The sequence below is a fragment of the Capra hircus genome, assembly GCF_001704415.2.
Source record: "Capra hircus breed San Clemente chromosome X unlocalized genomic scaffold, ASM170441v1, whole genome shotgun sequence".
NCBI lineage: Eukaryota > Metazoa > Chordata > Mammalia > Artiodactyla > Bovidae > Capra > Capra hircus.
In genome coordinates, this window is record NW_017189517.1 from 14,809,182 (window position 1) to 14,815,787 (window position 6,606).

A 6,606-nucleotide genomic window follows, 5' to 3' on the forward strand; every position below is an offset into this window, starting at 1 on the left:
ACAGAAATGGCTATCTCAATGCCAGATAAATTGGGGGTGAACTGTGAAAGAATGCATATGAAACTGTGTTGTAGTATCCTCTTATGGAAAGACAAATTATGGTTAATCTTGAGAACATGTATGTAATGCATTGTAACTGCTTGATGATATATAGGGCGGAATCGCTTTCTGTCTTCAGAATCTATTAGCAGGTTGCCTGTGATGTGCGTTTTAATCTGGTTCAGTGCTTATAAAGTACTCAAGTGGTGTTCTTTCCTTTCTGTATCTTATGGAGAAGATTCTCTGCCTTGACAAGATGTTTTTAATTTGCGCAACACTGGTGAATGAGGGGGCAAATGCTTGTAAAGCTTCTGTGGGTGCCTTGTAGTGCTTAAGTGGAAAAAGAATTATATCATTTTATAGGTTGAGTTTCTGGACATGATAGGTAACCCAAGTTACCTGTCCACTTCCCCCAGATTCAAATGCACCCCTATTTTCAGACTGGACACGGTTCTTTGAAGTAAAAAAAAAAAATCCATGCATTTAAAATAGGAGGGCTATTAGCAACGACAGATTATGTGGAACCATTATACTAGGGATTGAGGATATAAGGATTAGCAAGATAAAATTGTTCTCATGGAATTTACAGCCCAATGAAAAAGCTAGACAAACAAGCAGTTAAAATCCAGTGGGATTAAGTGGTAACAAGGGATCACAAATTATTCTGGTAAAACCAGGAGCCATATTTAGCACAGTCTTTGAGAGTCAAATGAGGTTGCCTGAAGGAAGGTGTCTTAGCTGAGACCTGAATAATGAGTAAAGTGAGCTTCAGAAAAAGTGAAGGTGAAGGGGTGAAGGGTGTGCCTGGCAAAGAGACTAGCATGTGCTAAATTATGGACAGATGAGAGGAAATAAGTGTGTGTGGAGCTGTAAGCAGTTTAGTTTAATTAGAACATGGAGTATATCCACAGAAACATGGGGATGGTTAGTGAAAAAGTTTAAGACTTGTACTCACATGTCTTGCTATGCCATTTGAATTTAATTTTGCAGGCAACAGGAAGCCTGAAGGCAAGGCAGTGGAGGTAATGATTATATTTGTGCTTTATTTAGAATGATTAATGATATTGTGATATGAAAAGCAGTTTGGAATGGGGAAAGACTTGGTATAGGGGGACTTGTTAGGAGAAGGTCCAGGTAAGAGATGAGGGTGGCTTCCGCTTAGGGATGTGACATACGGATGGATGGAGAGGAATGGTATGTTCCAGTGATGTTTAGGAGTTACAGTTCATAAAACATTGGTGTTGATTAGACGTAGAAGATGAGGCAGGAGGAGAGGTATGCTGTTCACTGGCATATTTGCCTCCAAATCCCATGGTTGAAAATCTTGCTTTTTGAAATTTGGAGGGCAGTTTCTTCGGCCGGCCTGCTGCCTTGCTTCCATCTCCTTCATGCCCAAGCGGAGTCACAGGCTTCTGAGCTCCTCCCGCTCCCTGTTGCTGGCTTCCCTCCGTGGCATGAATCTGTTTGGAACAAGCTCGGGTTTTGGATCTGGCAGGACCAGCATGTTTGGCAACATAACCACAGATAAATCACAACCTTATGAAGGATATGAAGGGCTTCCCTGATGGCTCAGCTGGTAAAGAATCTGCCTGCAATGCAGGAGACCTGGGTTTGATCCCTGGATTGGAAAGATCCCCTGCAGAAGTGAACAGTTAACCCACTCCAGTATTCTGGCCTGGAGAATTCCATGAACCGTATAGTCCATGAGGTCACAAAGGATCAGATGTGACTGAGAGACTTTCAAATTTCACTTTCACTTTATGAAGGATATTGAGGTAACATCCTCTCCTGATGATAGGATTGGTTGTCTGTCTTTTAGCCTACCAACTTTGCTGGGGAACTTTCTTCTGTAGGATCGTGGGCTAACAATGTTGATGTTTGCTGCTAGGAAGCTCAGTGGAGAAGGAAATGGCAACCCACTCCAGTACTCTTGCCTAGAGAATCCTGTGGACAGAGGAGCCTGGTGGGCTGCTGTCCATGGGGTCGCACAGAGTCGGACATGACTGAAGCGACTTAGCATGCATGCGTGCATTGGAGAAGGAAATGGCAACCCACTCTAGTATTCTTGCCTGGAGAATCCCAGGGACAGAGGAGCCTGGTTGCTGCCATCTATGGGGTCGCACAGAGTTGGACACGACTGAAGCGACTTAGCAGCAGCAGCAGGAAGCTCAAGATAGTGGACAGACTATTGCAAAAGCCCAGCAGATACACACCTAGCCTGTGCTAGATGTTGGCTGGAGTGATGATGGGAGCAAAGTGTTTACAGCATCACATGATAAGACTGCCAAAACATGGGACCTCAACAGTAAGCAGGCAATACACATTGTGCAACATGATACTCCTGTGAAAACCATACATTGGATCACAACACCAAACTACAGTTGTGTGATGACCTGGAACTCGGATAAGACTTTGAAGTTTGGGGATACACAATCATCAACTCCTATGATGATTTTACAACTTCCTGAAAGTCGTCACTCTGATGACATGATGATCCTATGGCTGGGTGGCAGCTGCAGAGAGGGAACGGATTATCTATCAGTTAGAGAATCAACCTTCTGAACTCAGGAGGATAGCATCTCCACTGAAGCATCAGCATCAACGTGTGGCTGTTTTTTAAAGACAAATAGAATAAACTGAACAGGTTTGCCCTGGGAAGCATTGAGGGGAGAATTGCTATTCATTACATCAACCCCCCAATTTCTGCCAAATATAACTTCACTTTTAAATATCATTAATCTAACAGAACCAACATTTCAGCTCCTCAAGATATCTACAGGGTAAATGAAATTGTGTTCCATCCTGTTCAAGGCACCCTTGTAACTATGGGATCTGATAGTAGATGCAGCTCTTGGGACAAAGATGCCAGAACAAACTAGAATTTTGGAGCAGTTAGATCAGCCAATATCGGCTTAACAGCTTCAGTCACAATAGAAATGTATTTGTGTACACTTCCAGCTTACTACTAGGGGCTTCCCTAGTCGCTCAGATGGTATAGAATCAGCCCAGAGTGAGGGAGGCCCAGGTTTGATCCCTGAGTTGGGAAGATCTCTGGAGAAGGGAATGGCTACCCACTCCAGTATTCTTGCCTGGAGAGTTCCATGGACAGAGGAGCCTGGTAGGATGCAGTCCAAGCGGCCCCTAAGAGTCGCACATGGATGGAGCGACTAACAATTTAGCTTTCTAGCTACTACTAGTCAAAGGTATGTGGAGTATCAGGAATCCTTCATCTTCAATGTTATCATCCCTGCATACTGTAGGTGTTCAATAGGTATTCATAAATTTGATGATATTATTTAGTTTGGAAATATACAAGTGTAACCTTTACTCTGTTTTGATTAGTGTCAAGATATTCTGCCATTAACAATTTACACCCAGTTTAAAACATTTTTTAAAAATTCATTTTGGCACGTCCCTTGAGTTATCCATATGTCTGTGAAACACAAATAACACCTGGCAATGGGATGGGTGCCTCGTTTTGCAGATGAACATGAGGTGTGGTCTCCTGTTCAAATTCTCTTTCCCCTGAGAGACCAAAAGTAAATGCATCCCACTTAGTATTCCTTTTCTGAGCAGTTTATCCTTTACCAACTCAAACCCAAACTGATTTAAATGCATCATGTTTGAGAGGGATAGATGAATTTCCTGTCACCATCACAGATGCCTAAAGCCAGCCTAAAGCAGAATACATTATCAAGTAAACAAATATTTACCCAAAGTAGCTGTAACCAAGATTCTGCTGATTTTTGCAAATGTAGCAACTGAGGTAAGAGAAATTAGAAATTAGTAAGAACGTTAAATTGTAATCTAAAGGGAATCCTGGTCATTTAATATTGTTATTTAACATATTTGGCCACATAGAGAAAATTTCACTGTATCCAGTATGGGAGATGGAGTAAAGTGCATAATGACCTTCAAAATTTTTCTTAGTTAACCAGAACATTCCAACACCATTATCGTTCACTGTCATTTCATCTGTAGTTCTAAGCACATCTTGCATAAAGTAAGCATCCAACACTATTTCTTAAATAAACATGTGCATTAGCAATTATGAGAAAATGATATAAACTTATGCAGTTAAGAGTGCTGCTGCTGCTAAGTCACTTCAGTCGTGTCCGACTCTGTGCGACCCCATAGACGGCAGGCCACCAGGTTCTCCCACCCCTGGGATTCTTCAGGCAAGAACACTGGAGTGGGCTGCCATTTTCTTCTCCAATGTGTGAAAGTGAAAAGTGAAAGTGAAGTCGCTCAGTCGTGTCCAACTCTTAGCGACCCCATGGACTGCAGCCTACCAGGCTCCTCCGTCCATGGGATTTTCCAGGCAAGAGTACTGGAGTGGGGTTGCCATTGCCTTCTCCGCAGTTAAGAGTACAGGAAACCAAAACTAAACAAAGCATATCTTGATTCCTTGATAATTCTATAGGCACTTTGGAATATTTAAGAGCTTGTTGTTGTTGTTTATTTGCTAAGTTGTGTCCTACTTTTTGCGGCCCCCTGGACTGCAGCACACCGGGCTTCCTTCCCCTGGAGTTTGTTTAAATTCATGTCCATTGGATCAGTGATGCCATTAACCATCACATCCTCCTCTGTCACCCCCTTTCCTCCTGCCTTCAGTCTTTCCGAACATCAATGTCTTTTCCAGTGAGGCAGCTCTTCGCATCAGGTGGCCAAAATATTGGAGCTTCAGCTTCAGCATCAGTCCTTCCAATGAGTATTCAGGGTTGATTTCTTTTAGGATTGACTGGTTGGATTTCCTTGTTGTCCAAGGGACTCAAGAGTCTTCTCCAGGCGAGGGTGGGATGATTTGAAAGGATAGCATTGAAATGTGTATATTATCATATGTGAAGCAGATTGCTGGTCCAGGTTCGATGCATGAGACAGGGTGTTCAGGGCTGGTGCACTGGGATGACCCTGAGGGATGGGATGGGGAGGGAGGTAGAAGGGGGGTTCTGGATGGGGAACACATATGTGCCCATGGCTGATTCATGTTGATGTTTGGCAAAAAACACTACGGTATTGTAAAGTAATTAGCCTCCAATTAAAATAACTAATTTAAAAATAAATTAATTAATTTAAAAAATTTAATAAGTCTTCTCCAACACCATAGTTCAAAAGCATCAATTCTTCAGCACTCAGCCTTCTTTATGGTCCAGCTCTCACATCCATACATGACTACTGGAAAAACTGACTATAAGACCTTTGTTGGCAAAGTGATGTTTCTGCTTTTTAATACATTGTCTCAGTTTGTCATAGTTTTTCTTCCAAGGTATGGGCATCTTAATTTCATGGCTGTACTCAACTTCCACAGTGATTTTGAAGCCTGAAAATAAAATCTGTCACTGTTTTCATTTCTTTTCCCCATCTATTTGCCATGAAGTGATGGGACCAGATGCCATGATAGTTTTTTGAATGTTGATTTTTAAGCCAGCCTTTTCACTCTTCTCTTTCACCATCAAGAGGCTTTTTAGTCCCTCTTCACTTTCTGCCATTAGGGTGATATCACCTGCATATCTGAAATTGTTGATATTTCTCTTGGCAATCTTGATTCCAGCTTGTGCTTCTTCCAGCCCAGCATTTCTCATGATGTACTCTGCATATAAGTTAATAAAAGCAGGGTGACAATATACAGCCTTGACGTACTCCTTTCCCAGTTTGGAACCAGTCCTTTGTTCCATGTGTGGTTCTAACTGTTGTTTCTTGACCTGCATATAGGTTTCTCAGGAGGCAGGTAAGGTGGTGTGGTATTCCCTTCTCTTGAAGAATTTTCCACAGTTTAATGTGATCCACACAGTCAAAGGCTTTGGCATAGTCAATGAAGCAGAAGTAGCTATTTTTCTGGAATTCTCTTGCTTTTTCTATGATCCAGTGGACATTGGCAATTTGATCTCTGGTTCTTCTACTTTTTCTAAATCCAGCCTGTATATCTGGAAGTTCCCGGTTCATTACTGTTGAAGCTTAGGTTGGAGAATTTTGAGCACAGCCTTGCTAGCATGTGAAATGAGTACAATTATATGGTAGTTGGAACATTCTTTGGGATTGGAATGAAAACTGACCTTTTCTTGTCCTGTGGCCACTGCTGAGTTTTCCAAATTTGCTGGCGTATTTTAAAAATTAATTTATTTATTTTAATTGGAGGCTAATTACTTTACAATATTGTAGTGGTTTTTGCTATACATTGACATACATCAGCCATGGGTGTACATGTGTTCCCCATCCTCAACCCTCTTTCCACCTCCCTCCCCATCCCATCCCTCAGGGTCATCCCAGTACACTGGCCCTAACAACATAGCCTTCAGGATTTTAAAAAGCTCAGCTGGAATTTCATCACCTCCAGTAGCTTTGTTTGTAGGAAGCTTTGCTTCCTAAGTCCCACTTGACTGCACACTCCAGGATGTCTGGCTCTAGGTGAGTGATCACACCTTCATGGTTACTCAGATCTTTAAGACCTTTTTTTGTGTAGTTCTTCTGTGTGTTCTTGCCACCTCTTCTTAAGATCTTCTGCTTCTTTTAAGTCCATGCTGTTTCTTTCCTTTATTGTGTCCATCTTTGCATGAAATGTTCTCATGG

The 6,606-nt window shown here is 42.1% G+C and overlaps 1 pseudogene; it reads left to right on the forward strand.

Moving 5' to 3' along the window:
• Positions 1 to 1,493: 1,493 nt before the first annotated feature.
• LOC102185347 lies at positions 1,494 to 3,037 on the forward strand (annotated as a pseudogene).
• Positions 3,038 to 6,606: the final 3,569 nt, after the last annotated feature.